The following is a 27,795-nucleotide window of genomic DNA, read 5'->3' on the forward strand; positions in this document are numbered from 1 at the left end:
AATTTGAAAAATTTTGAAGGTCTTACTACTTTTTAGACCTGTTGGTATTATTTATTTCACAAAAACTTAAAGGCATTATATTCATTAGTAGCACATGTTCCTAGAACGGGGAGAACTCAAAGCTGGGTTTTACTTTCCTCAACTTTCCCTAATTTAATAACTTGACAGTTTAGAAACTGCCAAACTGAAGAGACATGATGTGTATTGGAAAGTAAGCAGAGGTGTTTCCAGAAACGCTAATGGACACCCCATCTTTATTAAGAAAAACTGCATTCTGATGCGCCTTGACCTCAATTGGAAATATCCCTATCAGAAATTGGATTGTTGGAGATGTCAGTCTGATTCTGTGCTGCTTTGATTAATGATTTCACGGTGTGTTCAGGTGATTGGGTCAGAATATGCCGCTCAGAGCTACAACACTTCTACCAATTAGAAGAGAGTGAGCAAGTGAGCATCGTTTGAGAAAAGGTTGTAGTTTTAGTGGGGATTTATTTCTCAACTGTTAGGCAGAAGGTTTTATGGCAAAAAAGATGCCGACTTATTCACTTGATTAGTGTCTTAAGAGAAGGTAATTTATTTATTTTCCTATATTTTTAGTTTTAACTGTTAAAGTTAACTTCTACAATACATTTTAAGGTTATTCATCCCTTTTGTGTGCCAAAATAATTGATTGAACCAGTTTTGTTGGAATTTAACCATCAAGTACGGATCTTTTCATTGTGCTCTGGGTTGTGAAAATCTTTAGTGTAGTGCCAAAACAGATTAAGTTTGTGGCTGATTTAAAATTTTAACATTCTTTATCTTTTAGGACTGTAATGAAAACTATTTTAGAAAGACCTTTGCATAACTTTAACATCTTATTCCAATCAGTTAGTTTAATGTTGACTCAAAGTAATGTTTTCTTCTTCCTCTTAGCATTTTTAAATAAATGGCTGCTTAATATAAAAGCTTGTTACCTCATCTTGTGGATCATTTTGGGGGAAAGACATTATTGCAGCCCTGAGAAACTTCCTGGGTTGTAGCCAAATATCCGGAAGGGCATCACTAGCTGGTTCGCCGTAGCTGCCAGAAGATATTTGCTCGTGTGGGTATTGCTGGAGAAAAAGGAATATTATTCCTGAGTGGATGAGCAGTTTTTAATTTTGTTTCAGGGTAACAACCAAATAATGCTGTAGATTTAGTTTTTGTTGCTTGTCCACAAAACATGCATGTCTGGGGGTAAATGGAGGGAGGAAAATATGATTTTTGCAGTCAAAATGTAAATGTTCCTCCACTTTTTAAAGTTTTTGTTTATAATAATGCAGCATGAATAGGTATTAATTTCATTGTTTAAATTGAACAAATGTTTGTAAAATGTACCTTTTTGTAGGGAAGACTCGGGACAGTTGCAACACTTTTTGCATTATACTTTTACTCAGATGGTTTGGATTAGACAAACCACATTTTACACAATAAACTTGCATCTGTCTCTTAATAGTCAAAACCATTTGTACAAGTACATTTTTCAAAATTGGCATCTGAATTACAAGAGTCAGATATTTTAGCTGGGCCCGGGGATGGTTGAAACATTTTTTGCAGATGCTTGCAGCATGTCATAAAAGCAAAACTGTTAAATGATTATTATATATTGCATTATTTGTATTACATTTTAGAAAATTGCAGTGTTATTAATCAACTTTGATCAGATGACTATTATATATTTGCCTAGATGAATATTACATATTTGCCTGGATGAACAGGCCCCTGTATGCACATGTGAAAGATTCAGAATGGAACAAATTGTGAGCCATTAACTTATTTAGTCAATTGAAGGTAAATGCTTTCATTATTATTGTATTTGTTTTTATATAATTAGACCATTCACTGTATCCTCTGCAGCACATAAACACATGGTTGTAAAAAGGCAAACACACACACATAAACCTCCTGTGCCTGCTATTATCTGAACTGTATTATTTAACTAAAAACAAATAAAAAGATGTTAAAAATACTGTTGTGGTCTGTCTTGTCAATGGGGACAGTCCCTCTTTCTATCAGGCATGATAAATCCTCATGTACCAGCTAAATTGGGTGATCTTGATGCCTTCTAACCATATTAGCTAAAAATAAACATATCACTTGTTTTATCATTGGCTCTGTTGGACCACTTCAGTCCTCCAGAGCCAGTTCCATCCATATTGTTTAGATATTCCCCTAGCTGCAAACTTCAATGAATTGTTTAATCAGATTTGATTATCAGACCCATACTGAGGTAATTCCACCATTAATATAGCTGTGTAGGAGCTGCATTAATCTAAAACATGCAGGGCTGTTGACAAATGGAGTTGGACATCCCTTCTCTAAAGAAAAACATGGGACCTTTTGGATGGGAAGGTAACACGTAAACTTGGACTTGAGTCTAGATGAATAGCCTTGTATGTGTCTCCTGCCCAAACTAAGATTTCAACCAGAGATGGGCTATTTTGTCTCAAGTTGCATCAGCTCTCATCAGAACACTTTAAGCACTAAAAAAGTGCATAATATTTATAACACATTTCCTTATACAGTACTAAACAAAATATTTGGTATTGTATAAAGAAAATTCAATTTTTGTTTTTAAATGTTTTTGCCTGTTTTTTCAAATTTAAGAACAGTGTGTGATCTTTTTTTTTATTTTTGAATGAAGTCTCTAGAAGACTTACTCGGGTATTTTAAAATATCCCGGTTCGCCCTCTCCTTTGCTTGTGGAGGCTGATGCTCACTCAGTGCTGAGTCAATCCGTGCGCCTCCAAACATTTTCAGTTTTATCTGGCTTTGAACGCGATTCACCGATCTGTCATGTTAATTTACATATTTTTATAACATCACTATATCCTCCATTGTCATATTTGAAAAATAAAGAGCATGGAACGCAGAGCTTGTTCCTGCATATAGAAGAACACTGAGGGACTTCCATTTATTACTCACTGTTTCTATGGGGCTCATATCCCCTCTTTGCCTCATCCTGTATATTTTAGGCTCATTGTAAAATATTTCGTGTGACATATTTAGTTTTTCCAAAGTGAAATGTCAGTATGTTGAGTATTTATGTAATCGAACATGTATATTGGCGATATAGAGATATTCATAGAGATACTTTGTGACATTGTGCCATCAGGAGTGAGGCAGAGCTCCTCTACCTCACCTCGCCCTTCTTCCATGTATTTGAACCAGTGATTAATAGCGTTCAGCAATGTTGACCACAGAAATGTTGAAATCATAGACAAAACTATTTATAGAACAGTCAATTGGACAAAATATTTTTTTATTTGTTTTAGTAATGTCATTACTTGTATCACCGGAAATGAATCAAGATTAACCAGAGTTTGAGAGCTGGAAAAACAAAAACTTGAAGAACTAAGAAAAGTGGGAAATGCAGAGCAGAGAAAATACTATTTACAATCCTGTAAGTATATAGTTCTTCATTTATCTTGGTGTGTAGAAAAGAAAACTAAGTTATGCCGTTTACATTAATTTTTTAGATTAATTAATTTGGACTTGGGTACAGTCAAAACCCACACCAGGTCTAAAACTTTGCCAGTATGTACTTCAGGTGTAGCATAGAAAATTAAGCTTTGAAAAATCATTGGTCTATAATAAGGCAAAATTAAAAAAGCTAATTGGATAAATATTCTATAGGCTGTAAATTCTGGCGTTGTAGTCCTATGGTGTCTGTGCATCCTCGTTCTTCTTTCACCTACTTGTCTTTCTGCCATCCCCACCTCACTTCTTTCCATCAACTTGACCTTACTTTCTTCCCGTTTTCTTTCTAGTTTTATATTTGCCCTGTGAACACTCTAGAAATATATTATTACTAAAGTCATACCGAGCACTTTGAGTTTTCCATGAAGGTGGACGTAAGGTATTGAGTCAAGACATTTGTCTGGAAGAGGGAGAAATTTCAAAGAGGAAAATGATCTGTAGGAACCCTGTATTGAGTATAAGCGTAAATGGCAGAAATGATCAAACTGAGAGTGACCTCATTTTCTTCTCTGTTGCTTCCATGAAGCCAAAAGTGATTTTGCTTTCACCCTGAGGGCTGAGCACAGCTGTTCACCTTGCACACCTGCAGGCATCACACAGAGGTGTAAAGGTGAGACGGTGAAAGTGTTAATAAAGGAAAAACAGGATGTAGCAGGAAATGGGAGTGACAGACTGTTAAGATAAAAAAAACAAAACAGGTTAATTTAGGGGAGTTCAGAGAGAAATGGTAGATGATGAGTAACTGGGATAAATAAAGCAGTCTCCAAGTTTATAAAATTGTAAAACTTTGCTATGATAAAATTAAAGATAAGGATTCTTTTGAGGCGTTTTATTTTATTTTTTTTAAAGAAAAATATGTAAACGAATACAATTCCAGCTGTCTGAAAAGTCAGTTGCTTATTAGAAAAGAAAAAAATGCTTCTGGGGACATGAAGAGAAAGTGGGATTAAACTGAGCTGTCTTCACTTTGACTTTGGTTTTGTCAGCCACCTGCCAAGTCCTCATAACACTGCTCTAATACAGGTCTTTATGCGTCTGTCTTTTTGATTTTTAATGATTTTCTTTCATCGATCACTGTCAGCACCTCCGCCCCTCCTGTTTAAGGACATTATCTCCCCCACGCTCTCAGGTATCCTCCCACGGCTTCTGTTCACTGCGATTTCTCTTGGTGACATTTTTCCCTGACAGACCAAAAGAGACACCTGAGACATGCGGTCTATTGTCACAATCGTACATCATCTCTGCAGGGTTTAAGGGCACACTTCTCTATTACTGTGTGTTAGAGGAACAGAGAGGTGTGAGGTGCAAAGGTGAAACATGGGACTTCCTCATTAGGTAGAGCTGGGAGATGAGTTATAAACTTACCTTCAGGTCCCTGAAACCATAAAGGTTAAATGTCACAGAGCCCATATGGGATAAAATAATATAGAATATAGTAGAAGCCAAGTAGTTGAAAATAAAGGGAAAATATACATTTTAAACCTCAGCTAGGGTTTAGTTTGCTCAAATGTGTTAATTGCTCTGTAATATTTCCATTGTTTGTTCCCTTACCTATCAACAAAATGCCTCCTACCATGCATTATTAGTTAGTATAATAGTGCCAATTAACATTTTAAGGGGGCATTTTAAGAGAAATTACCATTCCTCTGATTTCTGCAGGGGCAACCAACAAAAATCCTGGAAATGACTTTTTCTTTAACTTTTGTTAAGAAAAAGGAAAGAAAAGGGGGAAAAAAATATTACTTGCATGCTTTAAGATGGTACTGAATAAAACACTAAAATGTTTGATTCAGCGCCTTTTATAATTGTATACTAGTAATTATGTAATTTTAACTTGCCGCATAAACTACAGGGCTGTCCTGTTTCCTTATAGTGTGAATGTTTCTACCAGTTAGACAACGTACAAACCTAAACCACTCCAAGTAACTTTTGTCAAAAAGGAAAGTTTTAAGCTTAGTCTTAAAAGTAGACGGGGTGTCTGCCTCAAGTAGAAAAACTGGGAGTTGGTTCCACGGGACAAGAGGCCTTTTGTGGACTTCCTGATATAAAAAGAAGAATAATCCAACTTTAAAATAACAAAATTATGCTCTAGCTTCCTGGACAGAATATTTCTAATTTTCACAATATTCTGGAGTTGGATGTCAATTTATTGCCATCAAGATTAAGTTTCATTCAAGACAATTGAATTGATTTTGTCTTGACTGAACCAAGCACAAAATTTCAAATTGGTCCAGGTTTTCATGTCTTGAAAACATGCCTAGAGTATAACTGATTCAATTTCTCATGATCTACAGATGAAGATGACTAAGCACCATTACAACTGATCGGCTGGAAGAAGGGTCAAAGGCCCCGTTTGACTGTTTTCTGAATGATGCTGGTGTGATACGTCACTTTAAGTATTAGTAGTGATTTAGGGGCTGGACTAAAAAAAAGATTTAAGACCTTATCTTAAACTTTGTTTATTACTTTTTTTTCCCTAACTTCTAAATCTTGTGTTGTAAGAATTGCCATTGCCTTGAATTATAATTGGGTTTTCTTTTTTTCTTTTTAGACCAGTTGGCATGCATTTTGGGATTGATTCAGTGTCATTGACCCTGTGAGGATAACGTTCCATTATAAATGTTTTACCTTATTTTGGGTCACGTTCAAAGCTGTTAATTTGTGCCAAACGCTCATTCTGTAATGTCCTTAAGGACTCGGAGGCTAAATATTTGGTTTAACGATACAAATTCATCAGGTAACCTAAGTCAGACAGGACCATCTAAATCAAAATGATTATTTACACTTATTTTGTGCCGTGGCTCTGCTCTGGGACTCTGCTGACCTTCATGTACCAAAGGAGGAATGCCTGAGGCAGAAAAACTGGCCCCTGACCAGGGAACAAAACAAAGTAGTCATCAGTAAAAACACAGATGACTTTGGAAAAAATAAAAATGGTCCTGTGCCATGTAAAATAATTAGAACATCTGGTTTCCTTTTTTTTTTTTGGTTACAACCACAACCTTTAATACATGTTTCTCAGGATTTTATGTGACATACCCAAACTAACCAGTGCATTTGTAATTGTCCACTTTTACTGATAAAAGGATCTTAAATCAGTATATTTTAGGAGTCATTACTGTCCATTTGTCATTTAATCTGAGAATAAATCCAGCTGTTCTCTAAAGGCCTCATAGTTCAGATTAGTAAGTGAAGACCAAGTAAGTAAAACTTTGTTTAAAGACATGGGTCCAAAAAAAACGACCATAAGTATCAGTACATCAAAACGGTTAACACAAAGCAACTGCAAACAGATGAATTTTCCATAAACCTCCACAAAACTCAAACTAAAGAGGGCAGAATTCGAAATTCGTGGGGCTACTGCTGATGACGCTCCTTCACTTTTAGTTTCTTGTACATGGCACAACCAGCTGGCCTTGGTCATGTGACCATAGAGACTTACAAATGAAAAGTTTTGAAATGTACACTAGTGCTTGACTATTCAAAGCCATATAAGTTAACCAGGATCCTGAAGTGTACTCTGGAGCGGATTGGGGGGGGGGGGGGGCAATGGAGCCAGACGAGTAGCTGTGTAATGTGAGAAAATATTGATTTGGTCAGAAGTCTGGCAGCAGTTCAGAACTGCAGAATTTCCAATGATTCTTTGTTCAGGCAAGTTAATGACTTTGTCTCAAAGAAACAAATGCATCAATCAAAATTTCCAGTTTTCATTGTGAGATAATACTCCTTTAGTAATTTTTCTTGAATATTTTTTTTTTTTTAAACGTGAGTGAACCATTTGTTCCTGGTAATTTGACACCTGTAACCTAAGGTCAAGGTAGCTTAAGATTTGAATGCATGATTTGCTACAAATGCTTGTGTACATTAAAGACATGCTATAAAAAAATGTTTCCCTTCAAAATTCTTTTTAATAATTTTAAATAAATGTATGCTCATGCGTTTCTATTACTCATAATAGACTTAAGTAGTTAAATGAAAAATCTGCTGAATATGCCAATTACTTTTTTATCCAGTTGATTAATCAGAATAACTGATGGATTAATTGCTCACTAAAATAATTGTTGGCTGCAGCCCTAGGTAAGGTTTGTGTTCAGCACTTCCCAGATATTGGCTTAATACTAGCCTGGGAAGGAGGTCTTGGTTAAATGCAAACAGTTAAGAATCGCATTGGGAATGGGGTACCGCGCACGAGACGTCACCGTCTCAAGAGCAACGCCCCTTTTGCCGCTTAGGTAGGGCACACAGAGAACGCACGGAGTACCCAGCTATTACAAGCGCAACAGTACCAGCGATATGACCGACTTTACAGCCATTAAACTTTCCCAAGACGGTGTCCCAGGCACACGGATTACTGGTCGCACTGTCGAAGAACACACCAACCTTCAGCTCAAACGATGGCTTGAGTGTCGAGGGCTTAAAAACACAGGAAAACGGGCCGAGTTGATCGAACGGTAAGCTTTGTTTTTTTTTCCTGCGCAGCGATCATGGTGGCGTCGGCCGTTTTTTTTTTTTTTTTGTAATCACCGTCCAGGAATGGGTATATGTTTAATGTTTGTCTCATTTGAAATGTTTTTGAGTAAGCTATCCTGGTAGCAGGCTATCATGTTAGCGCCTGCTACCATGATAGCCTATATGCTGTCATGGTAGCAGGCGCTACTTTATTAACATGTCGGCCACCAAAATACTCTTACCTTGACTTGATGTCGCTGGAATTGGGTCAGGATGTTCTTCGGTTGGGCCCTTTCCTCCGACAAAATGCTTGCTACATATGTAGGCCGACCGCACCGGTGTACCAAGCGCACACATTTCTCCTTGGCACTCTTGAATTTCGGGAAAGTAATGAACAAAACATCCTTCATATGCGGCCGATCAGCGTACCTCGAGTCGCTGTTGCACGTTCCATAGCAACAATGTTTAAAAACCATGGTCTTAGATTTGGAAAAAGCAGTCGTTTTAACGAGTAAAACCTAGGCTTTTAAAGCAAAACAGCGGCGGGTTTCCGGAGTTTGCCCCACTGCGTACCACGTGATGTGACGTCATCGTGACGTTACGTTTCTAAAAATAGCTCGCTCGCGGTACCCCATTTGCCACAAGTAATGCAGGGGAAACGGCAAACATGTGGAGTTCATCGATGAGATGAGACAAAAATTTAAGTCTTTGCTCTGCATGCAAACAGTGGTGTGGTAGAAAACCACATCTCAATGTCACTCTAAACATAGGGAAGGATTGTTTGCATTTTTGTATTCAGGATGGACAGAGCAGCTATTCAGAGTTGATAGAATGATAGATGGTGGTAGATTCAAGGCAACCATGGAAGAGATTAGACCAAAATATTCACAAGTCAGAATGGCTGAGTTTGTGTCCTGACCGAAATCAAACAAGACTTGATATTGTCGATATTCTCTCCATCTAATCTGACAGTTCAAACCGTTTTGCATTGCATATTGGTTAAAAAAAAATCAGTCTCTAGATGTGGAAAGCTGTGAGATGGATCCCAAAATACCTACAGCATTAAGTGCAGTGAAAGATGTAACTACTAAGTTTTAAATCAGGGAGCAGAATTCAAATGCTTGCTAGACTTTTCCTATTTCAACTAAAATTCCTTGAACTAAAACAAGTGGATCGTTTTTTCCTCAAAATTATACATCACTGTGTTGGTATGTCACAAATGATCGTATTAAATTTCGTCTAACTTTATGGCAAAAGATAAAAGCATTTCATGGTGTAGAAATCATTTTGCAAGCCTCTGTAAAGAGGAGCTAAAGGTGGATTACATAGAATTGTGTAATTGTTGCTAAAGCAGCTTTGTATGAAGCTTTCATTGTATGAAATTACAAATGTTGTTCATTCAACTTGTCCGTTTGAACAAAAGCTGCGCCTTATTTCCCCTTTGCATTTTGCTTTGTATCACAAAAGCTGGGATTTCAATGCTTTTTTTTTCTTTTCCTTTTTCTTTTTGACGTTCTTCTGGCCAACATCCAGACATTCCTACTTCACAAAACTGCTGCATCCCCCTACAACATAATCTGTAGAAACATTTCCATAGGGAAGCGGTTGAAAAAGGGCTGGCTGGATTCTAACCAGCGGTATATTGTTAGTTATAAAAATGTTTCACTTACTCCTGTCTGCTCATATTTTAAGTCCTGTTAAACTCCAGTCTGATACTAAGTTCTAGTTGGAGAGAAGAAATTCTCCTTCAAAGCTTGTTTTCAAGGTGACTGTTATAAAACCGTCTCCTCTGAAAATCCCTAATAAAATCTCTGGGTTTCATCGATTCAATTAGACCAGTTGTCAATGCTCTATCAGACCTGGTTATTGACTGAGAAAAAGGATTAGAAGTTGGGTTGGCTTTTTTTTCCATTAGGTGTGCATCAAAATCACTTGAAATGCTTGCCAGAACTAATATGAGACCAGCTGCTCCTTGGAAGCGGTGGGCCTGAAGCCTCGTCGGGGGAGCTTGCAGTCACAGGCTAGTCCCTGCAAGAGAAAACAATTTCTGGTGACAGCATGACACACTTAAAACCTGGAGGATCGTTTCTCTCTTCTCCTGTCCTTGCTATTAATTAGCAGTAGGTGAGCCAGTGTCAGAAGAACCCAACAGTTGACAAAAGGTGCGAGCGCCTTATTAGAGTCGCTCTTGGGTACAAGGTGTCAAGCAAGTATCAGCTTTCTTTCTAAGACCGTTGTTAAAGAAAAAGGCAATATCCATATCCAAGAACTGAAAGCTAGGCTCAACTCGATCTTTTGTAAAGCTTTTGCTAAAAGGATATTTATTCCCCCTGAAATCAGATATTTTCAACCTCTATCCTAAAACTATATTGAAATATAAATATTCAGTGAAAAATATGCTCAAATCTTCTCAGCTTGGCGAGCCTTATATGCCTTTTGGATGGCTTTTTCTGAAAGTTATATTAGAAATCTGGTGGCAATCAAAAGTTTTCACAGCCATTTTATAGTCAGTTTCTGTTATGTAAATAAATGAAGTAATGAACATTTAAAAAATTCTGTTGACCATGGTCAATCAACAGAATATTGATCTTTCTGTTGATCAGACAGATCAACAGACTGCTTTGAAATTGTCTTTCAGATTTATTGAAAAACTTAGAAGCAGTAAAGTAAAAGATGCATAACCTTTATACCTATTAAACCTCTCTTGATGTCTAACTTTTGCTGATTTATCTTGTTTTTAAGGCATTATATACACACTGATGCTAAACATGGTAGTTAGATACATCTTCATGTTTCTAACAGATACTTAAAGGTTTTGCTTAAAAACTGACAGGCATTTGGAAATATTATTTCTGTCCACCTTGACAGAAACCTCAGATCCATCTGCAGAAAAGTAATTTTAGAAAAATCCTTTTGCTGCCACCACCATGGTTTAGTGTGGATATAGTGTTTTAGTGCGGTCAAATGTTTTTAGTTTTGTGTGTGGGGGGTCAAACTTACTGCTTGCGGCTCAAAGTTCAAGTCGACTGTATCAGACCATAACACATTTATCCATCCTTTATTTCAGCCAAGCCTCCTGTTTTCTTTTGAGGGAAAAAAAATTCTGTTTTTATAATCCTACTCCTCTGTCCAGACATGGAGAAGAGAAAAAAATTTTGTTGGATTTCTTTTTCTGGAACTTAATCTTATTCATAATTTCTTATTTAAAGTCGGAGTGTTTAAGAATAAGATGAACATCTTAAACATAAGTTTTGGCTTTTACGTGCTTAAAAATAAAATAAACCAGCAAAGAAACTAGGACATAAGTTGCATGCCTTAAAATCTAAAATGTTTTCACTGAAGATTTTTAAATATGATAAAGACTTGCCTGATTTGGAGCGACAGGGATTTTTAAATTCTAAATTTTATAAATGCCCATTTTATATTGGAATTGAGCTAAAATGAGAACAATTGAAAACCTCTTTTCAAAGGTTTTTCTGTAACAGTGTCTTAATCTCCAAGGTATATGCATTTGTCATTGAAAATCAGAGATAATGTACATTTTTAAAAACAGCCTGGAAGGTTGAGAATGAATGGTCACCAGTTTAAATGTTGGCATACAAAAACAATCTGTAGTATTACAATTGTCAAGCTAAGTCACCATTTAAATGGTATTTGGTTACCTTGTTTACAATTTTTTTTTTTTTTTTTTTACTGTCATAATGTATTGAATGAGAGTCTTTATAACAGGAGCCCCCTGCCTCTAGCAGCTGCTCTACCTGCCTGGCAGTTAATCCAAAGTAATTTTAACTTTTAAGATTTATAGAGTTTGGTTTCCCTGACTTGTTACTGGGTGGCTTCTCGGACTACCAGTATCATAGTTAAAGGTTTGCTTAAACTCAGAAGCACAGCCACAATAGTCTTACTGTCAAGGTCTGATCTAGTGAACCCGAATTCAGCTACACACAGAGCCATGTTTAAGAGTTTCTTTTTGAGGATGGATGAGTTCTGGGTGAGAAGAACCAGAAGGCAGTACCGGACTGGAGCTGGTGGAGGGTGCTGGAACAAGGGGAGGTAAGCAGAGGGTAGAATGACGATGATCAGGTGGGGAAGAGTTGGCTGAGGAGGGTTTATACAGGGAGACTGGCAGATGGACTGAGTCTGACTTGATTGGAGGCTACAGGTGGCAGTGATCAGGCGTGGAGTGGAGACAGGGCTGGATGAGAGGTGGAAGGATCTGGAAACTGTCCAAAAACCTAACCCTGACACATGCCAAGTTTTGTCTAAAGAAGTTTGAGTGCATTTACTTTGAAATGGCTTTAATACAGCCAATGAACCAAGACACAACCTTCTGTCAACCTTTACAACAACAAACAAATTTGTTGATCATTGAGTGTAAAAACACTAGAAGAGAAATTAGTGGTGGGTGCTCCATGAATAATGCTTATGAGGCAGAAATTAGGCAAGAAAGACGAATTTTTTGCATGAATTACTATTCATGAATTAATATCCTTAAACAGTAACTCACCACCAAATTAAATTATTTTTTGCTAATAAACTGTATACTTGGATGTATTATAGTTCTGTATTCAAATCCTGGTCATTGTTGTGACATTTACAGCACATTTTTTGAAATTCTGTCTTTTTTTGGTCCTCTCTGTATAGTTTTCAAATGAGATTGGGCAGACTGAGGCTGAGTTATCAGTAAATTCTGATATTGCAGATCTAGGTCATAAAGGTCATTTTGAAGAGACGCAGAGTATCATGCTTAGGATGACAGTCATGATTAAAATCAATTAAATGGCAGACAGCTTTGTGCTAACAATATTAACTGGAGGAAACTGGGGGTAAGGGCTCTGGCTCCACTACAGTGACTTCAGTGTGAATAATGCATGTAGCATATTTTCAACCCATTTTAACAGTTGCAATATTAAGAACCGTGAAGAATTTGCAGACAAAACCCATTTTCACATTTAAATCAGTCTAGACTGATAAACTGTTATTTTCCTGTTGCCCTAAGCCAAATGTTGAGTTGCATTTGCAAAAATGATCCAGTGAGGATCTTTAAAGGCTTGTTCACCCCTCAAAAGCAGAATTGATACAATAAAATTTACAAAGGCCAACTAAAACTTTTCTCACTTCACATGCATTGAACTCGGCTCTGATCTCAGAATGTTTTGGTCATTACTTTCTTCCCCAAATACCACTTTCACAGCAATGAAAGTCCCTTCTTATCTGGCCTCATGAATTTTAATATAAATGCACAGATTATATTTCTGTAGATGCTGTGATGCCACAAGATGGAAATGGCCAAGATTCCAATTGTTTGAAAGAACACTTATTGTTTTTTTTCATGAATATATCTGTAAGTTATGGAATAAAGGAAAACAAATTGTTTCTTTAAAAACAGCTGAACGAAAATGGTGAATCCTTTTTTTCTGCTTAGTCTTATATTTTGATCATAGCCTTAAAACTTTTTCTGTACTAGGAATAATTTTAGGATGGCTACCTCAGAGCTAAAATTAATTTCCCAAGAAAAGTTTTATAAAATTCTACTTTCAGTTTTCATATGCATTTTAAAAGATTAATTCTCAAACTCCAATCTGGATCCATACCTAACAGCAATTCAATCCGGATCCAGTTCCCACTGTTTTAGTTAACACATGAGGCTTAACCAACAGCCATGTGGGGACAGACACATTTTTTTTTTTTTTTAATTACATGAGCAAATGTTAGGAGCTGAATTGTCAGTGAGGCAAAACAGAGTGAAAGCAACTTACTTTCAGCCTAGAACCATATGCTTTTTCACTTACATTAAGATCCGAAGAGTGAAATGCTTCGTCTACTGCAGACTTTTTCTTGCTTTATCTGCCAGCTTAAAGGTCTTTCAGAAATAAAGCATTACTCTTTAGTTTGTTGACGTTTTGTTTGAATGTTGTAGCAGCCCCTAAAACCTGCCTAGTAATGTGCAAAAACATTGTACAGTAATTCTAAGGGGGCAAAATCATTTCATTACCACTATTATTGGTGAGCAAGGTAGAACAGGACCATTTGTAATGCTGCATGGATGATAAATGCAATAATAAAATTTATACCTGAAGATTTATTTTTTATCACAAAAGGAACAGTTTCTTCATTGATAAAAATGTTTTATTTCTTTAAAGTAAAAAACAGAATTGACTAAAAGGTAGATTTAAAAGCTTTACTAAGACAATCCGTCACAATAAAAATGTTTCTATTTAAACTGTTAAGGGTTACACATTGACCATATAATTTGCTATTTTTTGGGGTTAAATATGTTTAAAATAAATAATAAAACTAAAATTTTAAAAATGGGGATTTTTTTTTTGGGCTTTAAAATTAATTTAGGAAGAGAACATTATATTCTCTAGTTGTAGTCAGCTTATTCAAAGGTAGCAGTTCCTTTTTTTGTTTTTAATGCACAAGGTTTATAAACAATGAATTTCTGACCCACAGCTAAAATAATCCCCAGTCGTCACAGCCAAAAACCATAATCATGCACACACGGAATGCATCAATCCGTCAACCTTATTTTATCTTTATATACAGTAGATATGTTTTTCAGTGTTGTTTTATATTCATACCTTTCTTTTAGATCACAGTTCAAGAGTTGGTGCTGACCATGTAGTTGTAATTCTCTTTAGTGACAATAAAAGCACCTTATCTATTTACAGTATAAGTTCCTCTCAGTTTTTAGGTGACTCTTATTGTAATTGGAGTTTGTTTATTTATTCTCACGTGTAAAGAAAGGCATATTGTTTGTTGGATATATATATATATATATATATATATATATATATATATATATATATATATATATATATATATATATATATATATATATATATATATATATTATAGTTGAAAAGAATCTGAATTTGGAGAAAAAATTTGGATTTCACAAGGCCCTCGCACGGTCACAAACAGTAGCAGGCATATGGTCTTTTACAAATTGTACTTCTGTTGATAAATTTTCACTTTTGTGTTTTATAAATATTATCCTCTTGGCATCATTTCAGTTTTCAGAATGACCAACAAAATATGGGGGGACTTGTTTTCTGTTCTTCCACTGCAGTCACTCCTTATATTGCTGATCGGAGGCTGCCTGTTTGTCTCATCTTCTTAATTCTTTTTCTGTGTGTCGATGGGAAGGGGTCACCTTGTCCTTGGGAAACATCATGCATTCCCCACCTGATGCTTTTGTGTCGGGAGATGCTTTGCTCCACTTTTGGAAACCAGCTCAGGGACCGGCGAGAGCACCATAACCAACACAAATATAAATGACATGGAAGATATCTACCGATATGCACACACATAGATAACACACACACACACACGAACATTGAAAGATAAAAACTCATTCTGGACCTTTCCACCATTCCCTTTAGGCTTCTTCTCCAGTTCATATATAAACTCAGGACATAAAGCTGTTTTTCTGACTTGATTTTAACTTGTGGCAATTTGTTCAATTCCCAATGCTCCGTTACTGACCCGTGAGAAAGGAATGGAAGATTGCAAAGAGAGGGAGTAACCCCCACCCCCATCTCAATGGAGCTTCAACTCATTTTCAACACTTTCACCCTCTTTTGGGAGAAATGGCATTCTCTGGAAAGGCCCATATGCCACAATGGGTTTGTGTGATGATATGATTTGCCATGAGAGTCTGTGTGCATCATATTCTACCATCACTGCTCAGCACACCATTTAGATTACTTTCACCTCATCAGCCCACATGCACTTGGCTTGTGGGAGACCTTTCGGGACAGACTCCCATGCGGATAGATGTTTTCACTGCACCACAAATGTATGTGCTTCAGTGTGTGGGTTTTGTCTGCATGAGGTGAGATAAGGAAATGGGAAGGCGGGGAAAGAAAGGACACTGGGGGAGAGAACCAAAGACATTTGTGACTTAGAGAAATGCAGGAGAGCTGTCTCAATAGAAAATTGTCTTCGGGCATGCAGTGGAGCTGTTTTTCACTTTTTTATTGCAGTGGAAGTGTTTTTTTTATGGATGTACTTATGTACATTTGGTTTAAAAGGTCATAAGTTAAATATTGCTTAAATAAAACACAGCTTCGGCTCTGACAAGTGTGAAAGATGCTGAGAACTAATGGTTCAACTCTCAACATGAGACATTTTTTTTCTTGCATCTTGTGCATGGATTCGCTATAATCTAGGCTCATTTTGTCCTTTTCTGCAAGCATGTAGATATTACCTGTACCTCCAATGAAGCAAAAAGAGGAAAATAATTGATATACACTCTTTAAACATTTTATAACTACGAACTGGTGACGACTTGTGACATAACTAATCATACCACCTGTTGGTGGCAGGGATGTATTTGGCAGAAAGAGAACATATTTGGTCCTCAATCGACGTTGACAATGGAACGATGAGCAAGAATAAGGATTTATGTGCATTTCACAAGGGCTTAATTGTCATGGCTTGCCAGTTGGTACAGAACATATCTATAATTGCTGCTGCGTGGAGATGCTTCTGGTCTGAAGCAGTCAGTAGTCATCAAGACTGGTTAAAGGAAGGAACAGAGGTGACACGGCGACAGTCTGGGGAGCGAAGGCTGCCCCTTGTGGTCCTTGGCATGCAGTGCAATGGTTTTGGTAAAGTTCTGCTTGGAAAGCTTGAATCCTGCCATTGATATACAGTTGTCCAAAATGATAGCAGTGCCACAGTACATGTTTGAGTTTGTAAAGAAAGATGTCAACGCTGCTATTTTTTGAACATTATATTTCTTGACTTTCTGTAAAATATCAAACTCAATTCCTTTTTTTTTTTCTTCAAATTTCTTGTTTTGAAATAGAATATGCAGTGTTCCCAATGCATTTTTTTTAATTAAATACAATTTTATTTGAATAATTTTGAGGTTTACTCACCTTTTTAAACACATTATGAGCACAACTGTAGATGTTTGTTGCAGACCATGTCGGTGTTTTCACAAAAGCTGTATTCCTTGATGGTGGTACCGTCTTTTCAGCAGGTTCCTATCTTGACTAAACCTCAAAACTCCGCAGATCTTTGTACAATTGTGCCTTCTAGAGAATGTGCTGGACTAACAAATCCAATCCAGTATCTGCCAGATACCGCAGTACACCTTCCATTGGAATCACTGCTTAGACAGGTTAGGATGCAAAAGTGGTACCAACATACTGCTAAACAAAAATATAGCAAATAAATGTAAGCAGTAATCTAATTATAAAGTGAGACGTAAATTTCAATTGGCTTATTTATTCCTCTTTTTAATAATCACCTAATTTATTTATTATAATTGTCAACTTTATTTAACAACTCTTAATGAATAAGTATATTTTATTACATCACTTGAATGCAGACGTTGGAAGGTGTGCCAAGTTCTCCCGACAGAAAGAGCCCCTGTGCTGGGGCCAGCTTTGGGCTGGAGCAACGGATCCAGCCGGCTCTCTCATTTCCAGCCATCTAGTCGTAGAAATAGCAATGTAGGTTACAACAGAAAATGACACTTTATTGCTCTCCCGTGGCGTCTCAGTCTACGTGATTGTTTGAACAGAGTTTTCCTAATATGAGGATGATCACGTCTGTTTAAACTCAATTCATATAAACGGCCTGGCTGTCCAGCTCCCGTGGCCAGCCACCTTCGTTACATGGACAGGTTTACAACAGAGGACACGGCTGTATAAAGTAAGAAATGCTTAAACATTACCTAAGAATCATATAGTAATATTTATTTGCATAACTGCTTCAACTCTAACTGCTTCACATCTATGGTACATGGAGTCGACCAACTTATGACACCGGTCTTCTGGTACTCCGTTCCACTAAAACTTTGCATTTCTTGGTTTTGCCACATGAAAATTTTTTCTATAGGATTAAGGTCCGAGGATTGTGCTGGCAACTCCATTATTCGTTTGTCTGGAACCATGACTTTGCTCGTGTGTTTGTGTGTTTGGGGTCATTGACTTGTTGAAACATCCATTTCAAGGGCATTTCCTGTCGGGAGAACTAGTTTGACATGACACCTAATAACATTTTCGTCCATGTGATCCAATTAATAAAATACACGTTCAGTCAGAGCGTCCACACGACAGATAAAGTCGTGAATTACAGCGTTGTTTTCAAATCAAGTTGCTAAATGCCTCAGCTCAATGATAACCTGGTAGTCACTGATGGCAGCAGGGTTTAGATTCCCCCTATGGAAGGCTGATACTAACCAACCAATAGGGAGCAGCTGTGCCCTTAAGACACGTCTCAGCCTCATTTGCATAAGGATGCATACAGAAATGCAAACATGGCAAGCAAAAATTGGGTTGAAGAATAAATGGGGTAAAATATAGAAAAAATGAAACAGAAATATTAAAAACATACACAAAAATGAATACAGGTAAAAAGTAATAAAGATTATATTGAATATTAAAAAGAGGAATAAATAAACTAAAAGTTATTTTTGTCTCATTGTATAGTTTAAATACTGCTTGCATTTATGTATCGTATTTTTCGGACTATAAAGCACGCTTAAAATCCTTAAATCTTTATCAAAAATTGCTGCGCCTTATAATCCGATATGCCTTATATATGGTTAAAGTTGTGCTTACTAACAGATGTTTTTATTTATTTATTTTTTTTATTTTTTTTGTTGTAGCATAATGCGCCCAAAAATCTGTTAAAATGTGTTAAGTTTGACTTTGGTAAGCAACAAAGCCGCTCCACACAATGGATATTCACAGAATTGCAGTACACTGTCACTATCTGATCAGACCCCTGAGCTGTCTACAAGACCGCCTGACTGTAATGTCGAAACTAGAAGTGCATTCATGTAAAGGCCCCCAAATACTCAGGCGTAGTTAAGAGCCTGTTGGAAAACAAATGGCTCTAGGAGCCCTTGTGGTCCGAAAAATATGGTATATGTTGTATTTCTGGGCATTTTTTGACAGTTTTATTTATTGAACATGTATTTATTTCTATACCGAAATTTAGGTGTCCTCCATGCATGCACCATGGACAAGTGTAATATACCATCAAGTCTTTTCCTTTCATATATAAAGATCCAAAGCTGAGAACCAGCAAAAATCATAAACTCTGTGCCTAATCAGACCAGCATCAACCACCTGTCAGGGTTATCTTTGGCAGAGTGAACCCATACAAACTCAAGCTGAGACAAACTGGGGACTAATGCACATTGCTCCAAAGTTACACAGCTCATATGTAAGTCAGACACAATTTTTTGGTCAGCGCAGTGGGTAGCGCTGTGTCCATGCAGCAAGAAGGTTAAAATCTTAAGTCCTTTAACTGCTAACTCTTGTTTATTCTTCCCGTAGTCTAGATTTCTAATCCTGAAGAAATATGTAGAAATCTCCTTTTGGTTCTGTCAGATTTCTGCATGTAAAGGTAAGATTCTTTAAGATTGTCACATTGTTAAAAAAAAACAAAAAAAAACTGAGTGATTAATGATCTTTAGTACAATTCATCATAACTGTCTCTTCACTCTCTGTATCGTATATTAAAGCCTAAGATATGATATGATAGGAAAATGGGTGATCATTTCAGTAATTTCAATCAGCCTTCAGAGTGTTTAAGAATAGGTGAACAACCATAATTTACCTGGTTCACATCCTATCATACCTCTCAATGTTGTATTGTCCTTTACAACAGGTGACCCAAACAGTAAAAGTAAATTAACAGTTTTTTTTTTCAGATACTGTGAATTCAGCATCTAAAACTTTGAATATTCAGAAGTTACCATGGTGTATACATTGAAAATGTTTTACTTAATCATGTGTAACCCAATACTTCAGGATATTAACTATTTTTTTTACATATGCAAGCCTTTTGGTGCTTAATGTCATGACAATTGGAATACCAGTAACCATGTCCTAATAATAAATGTAGAAGAGAACAATGCAGGAGAGAAGCCGGCAAATGATACCAGCAAAGGGTTTTCATGGGATCCTTTATAGATCAGAGTTTAGGAATGCTGTCGGACCAGCTTCCTCTGGGAATTCTGAGGTTCTGTTTGTCTCTTCAAACACTCCCCCAGCTCATGTCCCTTTCATCCACCGGTTCATCAACTGAGGGGAATCTCTAGACACAGCCAACCTCATTAAACTTACTGCCATCAAAATAGGGCTCAATTACTGTGTGTGTGTGTCTACGGTGACATCCAAGATCAATACTGCAAGAATCTATAATTGCATGCTGTGAATGCAACAAAAACATGAGTGGGAATGAGGATGAATATGAAATAAAACTGGGGTTTCCAAGTCTCCTCATACAATCTGTTTATTTTTTTTTATTTTAGTTGATGGCTCAGCTTTCTGTTCTCTAGTCTGCACTGTGGTGTGTAGATGTGAAGAGATTTGCCTTGAACAAAGCTAGGCTTTTATAGAGTAGACATTATTTCTAGTTGTCTGAGGGTTTATCCATGCAGCAGGATTTATCTTTATGATCTTCTGTGTAAAACGATGCTCAAGAGAATGTGTGTAATGCCAGGTCCTACTGGTGTACAGTATATTGTCATCATAGTAATGACAATTTAGCAATAATCTAAACATAAAATTTGATTTATCTATTTGCCTCATTGTTGTACCCTGTCTAGGGGTGTTGGATGCAACATTTAAGGAAAAAAGAGAAGCACAAACCCAGTGTCGAAATTATGATTTATTTACAAGGTGCTTAAAAAACATAAACAAGTAACAAAATGTAAGAATCTCTTCAGGGTGAGCCAAAGGCCAGAACAAACTTAACAACCTTCCCCTGTATGAATTACTAAAACCCTACATAACAACAAAAGACATACAAAGATGTAACTTTAATGAGATCTACCTCCCTAAATGAAAGGAGAAAATTGTACGGGTCTGGGGTTAAATAAAGGGCAGCTAACATCTCTGTATACCCCACACATCTTACAAACTGTTCTTCTTTAAGTAAGGAAATTTAAAGTGAAGCAAATATGGCCAAGTTAAGATGCTGTATGCTAACAGACTTGTCAAAGATCTGAATACTGAAATTGAGACGTAAGTTGATAGAACAATATTAGAGGGTGTGCATCTATCCAACCAGATTCTTGCATCTTTGTTTTGTATTCAGTTGAACTGCACAGGATGGATATAATTCATATAATGTTGTAATCATTTTAAATGTTAACTCTCCAATAAAGAGTCATTTAAACGGGTTGTAAACCTTTGTGAAACACCGTAGGTCTCTGAGATCATTTCCACATAAAGATGAGATACTAAATGCTACTATACGTTGGTAATTGACTACATGTTCATTGTTATGGCTCCCAAATTTATGTAAATCTTGAAAATATTTTTTTCCCCCAGTAATTTCATTCAAAAAGTGAAATGTACATATTATGTTATGCTGGTGAAGATTCTCAGTCATCCAGGTCATGGTCATTCCAAAAAAAGTAAACAAAGCAACTGGACTTGTTTTCCGTAGTTGAAGACGTTTTGCTTCCTCTCCAGGAAGCTTTCTCAATTCAAAAAGTCTGGAGTAATGAGTGGTGTATGCAGTTCATTGCAGTGAGGAATGTTCTGATCTTTATATTGGAGAAACCAAACAACCTCTCCACAGACGCATGGCTCAACACAGGAGAGCTACCTCCTCAGGTCAAGACTCTGCTGTCCACCTACACCTAAAGGACAAAGGACACTCTTTTGATGATCAAAATGTCCACATTTTGGACAAAGACAACAGATGGTTTGAAAGGAGTGTGAAGGAAGCCATCTACGTTAAGAGAAAAAACAACCTTAAAAGAGGAGGCGGCCTTAGGTTACAACTCTCAAAAACTTACAACACAGCTATAGGATTAATTCCGGCCAATCGTCACCTTAACTCTCAACCTCATTCGGGTGATCAAATTATTGTTCCTGCAAGCCAAGCCAATAACAACCCTAACAACGCCTCGTTACAGAGGAGTGGACCAGTTTCGGTTCAATATGCTGGCTTAATGGCTTTAACAACCGACCATTACTAATTGTTGAATTTGCATGTTATCTAAGCCATTACAAGGCCTTTGTTTGGCCAGTGGTATATAGCTTGGTACTCATCATTACTCCAGACTTTTTGAATTGAGAAAGCTTCCTGGAGAGGAAGGGAAACGTCTTCAACTACGGAAAACAAGTCCAGTTGCTTTGTTCTTAACTTTTTTTTGGAAATGCATATTATATTACTTCATTACACACAGACTGATATATTTCAAGTGCTTATTTATTTAAATTTTTGATTGGGTTTTGTGTCACAATTCTCCCCAGGGTGTGGTCATCCCTAGTGCTTGTACACTTTTCTCTACCACGTGCTTGTACACAGAACTCTGTGAACAGCCAGCCTCTTTAGCAATGACCTTTTGTCTTGCCCTCCTTGTGAAAAGTATCAATGGTCGTCTGACTTGACAACTATCAAGTCAGCAGTCTTCTCTCTGATTCTGTAGCCTACCAAACTGGACTAAACTAGAGATGCTGAATTTGGGGTTTTCATTGTCAGTTGTCAACAATAAAATAAATAAAAATAAAAATAAATCAGTGTGTGTAATGAATGCATATAACATACAAGTTTCACTTTATGTATGAAATATAAAACTTTCACATTACTAAGCTATTATCTTTTCTAACGAATCTGTGTTCAGCACTGGCTACAAGCTTAAGAAAATTGGTACACAAGACTGAACAGGAGGCAAAACAAAAGCTCTGACAATTTACCTAGAAATCCATTCATCTCCATGCTGGGAGAGACAGTTGGTGAGGGATAAAAGGTGGGCTGATTAGGAACATGGATCAGGTGGTCAAATGGGGGCCAAGAAAAAGCACCCACTACGTCTAAGGCAGGGGTCGGGAACGTATGGCTCGCGAGCCTGGTGTGGCTCTTTTGATGATTCCATCTGGCTCGCAGATAAAACAAAATGTCACTGCTATTGTTTTCTTCCGGGTTTTCCGCGCATGCGCGCCGGACTGGAAGGCAGAAGGCGAACACAATGGCGGGCGCAAACAGAGCAAACTGACCAGTTCTCAACATATTTTTCTTCTTTAGATAACGTATCACAAGATTGTTTTAAGAGTAAGTTGATGGTTGATATCGGGACATAGGCGCCAGCAACCCCTGCGACCCCATGAGGGATTAAGCGAGTCAGAAAATGGATGGATGAATGGATGTTCACACATGTTTGTGTAACAGCAGAAAGCGCCTCAGCAGAGAGGAACACCGCCCGGTAGGTTAAAAAAATTGTTCACTACGGATTATTATTGGTGCTTGTCTTATTAAAATGGGTGGAGGTGTCGGCGACGTTGCAGCGTAAACACAGACGTACTAGCGTGTGTGAACAAGGGTGTAATGTAGCGACTGTCTGCTGCAGCCTGCTGCTGCGCATCGACTCTGCTTCTCCCAGCCCCGTCTAGCGATCGCCACCTCCCCTCCGCCGCTATTTCAGTAGAACAAAATTAAGTTGTATTTACTGGAGATGCGAGAACAGTCCTGTCTTTGCCTACAAGCAGGACCCGGAAGTAGCGCGGACGTCACACGTGAACTACCCTATTGGCTCACTGAAATAAATTTCCAGATATTTTGCTTTCATGGCTCTGAGTCAAAAAGATTCCCGACCCCTGGTCTAAGGGCTCAGCACCAAAGCCAAACTGGTACTTGTTTGCACCTGTTCTATATTTCTGCTGCCACAATCACTTATTCTGCACCATTAAACTGGTGCCTTCTCAGGACTAACTTCTAACTTGGCTAAAGGAGAAAATCTTTCATCAGGTTCTTTTGATTTGGCTGCTGAAGACCAAGAACAAAGCGCCGTGTTTAAACTTCCCTAGTTGGGTTTGTTCAATTCTGCCTCATTGTGGACAAAAGATCATTAAAAAAAAAAAAAAAAAAAAAAACTGGTTAGCAGGGGAATGATACAAGCTCACTGTGCCCTTTATAATTTAGCTTTTTACTATATTACCCATCTAATGGTGTAAGCAGGACTAAACACATTGAACAATAAAACCCAAAATAATGAAGAAATAGCTGCTTAGAAGTATGTCACCAGAAAAAAATGCCTATCTGCAATTTAAATACTTAAAATAAAAATGCTAGTGGGTTTAACCACAACCAATACCACTTAGGTTATCAGTCAAATCGATATTAATTGAAAGATTTTTTTTTTTAAGATTGGAAATAAGACTGCTATCTCTTTTGAATCTGATGTTTATGAATGAGTATCAACCTTTTAAAACTACTGACCAGCCTTTTGTATATTTCTAATGGTATTTTGTTGATGACCCCCAAATCTGAGGTTGGAAGTCCTCCTGCCATCACCCTAAACAGATTCACTACCAGATTAGAGTTGGGATTCTGGCAGGGCTACTCCAAAACATTTTACTTTCAGGCAGAAGTCATAAATTTAAGATTACTTTCAGACCCAAATCTGCCAGGGGTATAAATCCTTTTTTGGCTTAGCTGCATGTTGTAATTTGAAAAGAGTTGCATTCAGCTAAAATCATTGCTGGGAAGTCAGAACTTAAAAAAAAAAAAAAAGTTAAATCTGATCTTGGCATCTCTAGCAAAAATATTTGATCTAAAACATCTAAAGTGAAGGAGGACTAAGATCTTTGACATCTTAAACATGCACACTGTTCACCTGATTTATACTAAAGTCAGTTGGGGAACTTAAAGAAGTGTTGTAGCGTGTCTTGCTGGCTTTAATGAGAGCTGACGCATAGCTTGACTCCATGATGAGGTCTCCCAAGTGCACACAATGGCAATTACAAGGGTCTTATGGGAGCACGGGGTGAGAGCAAACCGCTCTCCTTTCTCATCAGAAAATGGGAGGACAGAATCCATGAAACGGGACCCTGTGATTATTCAGTCCACAAGCTGTTAGTGCGACGGCTTTTTAATCGTTGCTAATGGTGTTCCTACAAACATAAGCACCCTGTGGGAGTTTGCAGAGTGACTTTGGTCCACTCCTGAATGGTATACTCTCGGTGCATCTATCACTTAATGATATCTTGCCTCACACATTGTTTTTTTTATTCTTTACTCCTTTTTATTCTTTACTTATCCTCCCCTTGGACAGCAATTATGCACTGGAAAAAGAGTGGCTGTTATTTTTAATGTTGTGCCAGCTCTCTCGCCTTTTTAAAAGCAAACACAATATTGTGCTCAGCAGCAAGCGGAGTCACCCCAGGGCAATACATTAGCTGCTGAAGTGGCTATTTAGAGTGAAAGTAAATGAGTCGAGGGATGACAGGTGAGCTAAATGCTTTGGGTTTGCCAAGGACACTTGCTCCACACTACATCCTTCACATTCATGTTATAGAAAGTCATTCAGAAGGATCCTTTACTCCACACCTAGTATTTTCTCCTGCATCTAACTTTTTCCACTTCTTCTATGTCTTACTCCTGCCAGAGTCTGCCTGCCATAGTAAGGGCATCCTGCTGTGGCAGTTGCTTTGCTGCCCACACTCCTCCTCCACCTTTCCCCATGCTGGTTGCTGCTCACTGAGAGCAAAAGCACAAGAGATTTGAAAGGACTTTGTGTTGGGGGAAAGTATACTCCATTTTGTGCTGCCTCACTTGCACCCAAAAACCCTCCTGCTGTGCTCCAAGTTCAGTAGACGATATAGAAATAAACCCAGGTTAGGGAGCCACGAAGACACACTGTCAAGAAAAGTCAAAAACCATCATGCCCGTTCTTGGAGACGTTGCAGAAATGGAAAGTTTCAAGCTTGAACGGGAATAAAGTTAGTGTTTCTTTGCTGACAAAATTCCCCTCTCTGCCTCTTCTTATAAGTGCTTGGCTGAGCTTACTGGGGAAGTTGTTGACTTGATGCTTAAATTTATAGCTCTTTTTATGTGTAATCAAGTGTAATGGAGATGTCTGTCTTGTTCAGTGATTTGTCAAAAATGCACCTGATTTAATAAAAAGAATATTTAAAGTTCTATTTTTTGTTTCATTTGACTTTTTCTTATGTCTGGAGGTGCAGGTTACTTTCTGCCAGAAAGAAAAATTGCACAAACGTCCTTTCAGGATTCCAGTAACCTGTAAGAAGTCAGGTCACTGAAAGCAACCTGATCTATCATATCTGATTTAAGTTATTTGTGGAATTACTTATTGCTTGACACTTGGTGCACATACACTGTGCTATGGTGACGTAAAAGGTTCAGTAAGCCCTTCTTTCCATCAGCTATGAGCACCTAAAATCTCAATATGTAAGAGTCTATACATTGTACATTAATATTAAGTTGGTTGTTTTGTCATCCCTAAAGATTTTTGTCCATTTTGAGATGATGGCATCACACAGTTCTTTTAGATTTGTCAGCACTTGAATCCACGATGCAAACGTCCTGTTCCATCACATCCCAACGTTTCTGTTGGATTGAGATCTGGTGAACATGGCTGTAATTGAAGCGTTGTGAACTCAAGGTCGGGTTTAGGAAATCTGTTTGAAATGATTTAAGCATTTTGATATAATGCGTTCACCTGCTGGAGGTATACATCAGAATATGGGTACGATGTGATCATGACAGGATGAACAGAATCAGCAACAGTACTCAAGTACGCCGTGGCATTTAAATGATGCTTGGCTAGTGACAAGGGGGCCTAAGTGTGCCAGGAATATATATCTCCCACACCACAACAGAACCACCAGAAGTTTAACCTGGCAGCATTGAGCCATGCTTTTTGTGTCTTTATATTTTTTGTTATTGATTTTGTTTTCACCACATTCTGATTCTCCCATTTAGAGCTGATGCTTGTAGGATCAGGCAATAGCTGCCTATTCAGTTTGGGCAAATGGTATCAATTGTAGCCTTAGTTTTCCTGTTTTTAATGGTACCCAATATGACTTTCTGCTGGTGTAGCTTATATGCTTTAAGGTTCCATATGTTCTGTGTTTTCAGATGTTGTATAATTGTCCTAACCATGTCTGGATGCCTAAAAGCTGTGTACATGCTGCCATTGGACTGCTAAATTCACGTTTGTATAATTAACAAACGTGAATGGATCTATGTAATTAAGTATAGTTGTGGCTCAAATTTGAGAACATAAATGTTACACTGCTTGGGATATTTTTTGTAAAATATGTCCTTTTTGTTTCATGATGACAAAACTTTATTGGTGAAAAGATCCGGTTGGTTCAGCAATGGTTCCCAGACTTGGAAAAGGAATGCACCCATGATTACTTTTATGACACATCCTGAGCTGATATGTTTGAGCTATAAAGCCGAAATATAATTTCCCTCTGGACAGGTACTAGTGCCTTTTGGTTGTTAGTTTTTACAAGCCCAGCTGCTCCAATACGCTGGGGTGCGAATAAGAAAGGGCCATTTTACACCCTCCCTGTACAGGGAGACCACGTGGTTGTTTTGAAGAATCCTGATAGGCTGACATAGGTTTTAACTTTATGGTACACTGCCCACTATGCGTTTAGCATGTTTAAAACAACGCTAAATGCAACATTTGTGCTGGTTCATATGGATGAAAACTTCTCTGTAAATGATCCTATGTTTACAATATTATATTCAAACATGGTGTGGGGGAGATATTATTTTTCACAAAGACCCGGCTATTTGTGTACAAGGCCTGAATGCTCACCTATAAAATTACAACCAACGAGAATGCTATCCTTTATGCTTAATGTTTATATTTTCAGCTAGCAAACATTTTTACTAACCAAGCTATAATAACATGAAATAAGAATTGATTTACAATAAGACTGTTTACAAATTTCATAAATTCAGTGTAAGTTATTTGGAATTTTATTCATTGAAGCACAGAGGGCACCACTGGTATAATCGTGCATTTATCAACATAAGCAAAAATTTTTTGCATCGACTCTAAAAGGTGACTTTATTAGAAATGCTCTACATCTATCCTGA

The 27,795-nt window shown here is 37.5% G+C and overlaps 1 long non-coding RNA gene across 1 annotated transcript in view; it reads left to right on the forward strand.

The window, feature by feature from the left end:
• LOC110369578 overlaps positions 1-25,769 on the forward strand; it is a 39,580-nt gene extending 13,811 nt beyond the window's left edge. Inside the window, exon 3 of the long non-coding RNA XR_002429196.2 lies at positions 25,325-25,769. This is a non-coding gene — a long non-coding RNA (uncharacterized LOC110369578). The remainder of the gene's footprint in view (positions 1-25,324) is intronic.
• The last annotated feature ends 2,026 nt before the right edge of the window (positions 25,770-27,795 follow it).

This window comes from Fundulus heteroclitus, unplaced genomic scaffold (genome assembly GCF_011125445.2).
Source record: "Fundulus heteroclitus isolate FHET01 unplaced genomic scaffold, MU-UCD_Fhet_4.1 scaffold_72, whole genome shotgun sequence".
Lineage (NCBI taxonomy): Eukaryota > Metazoa > Chordata > Actinopteri > Cyprinodontiformes > Fundulidae > Fundulus > Fundulus heteroclitus.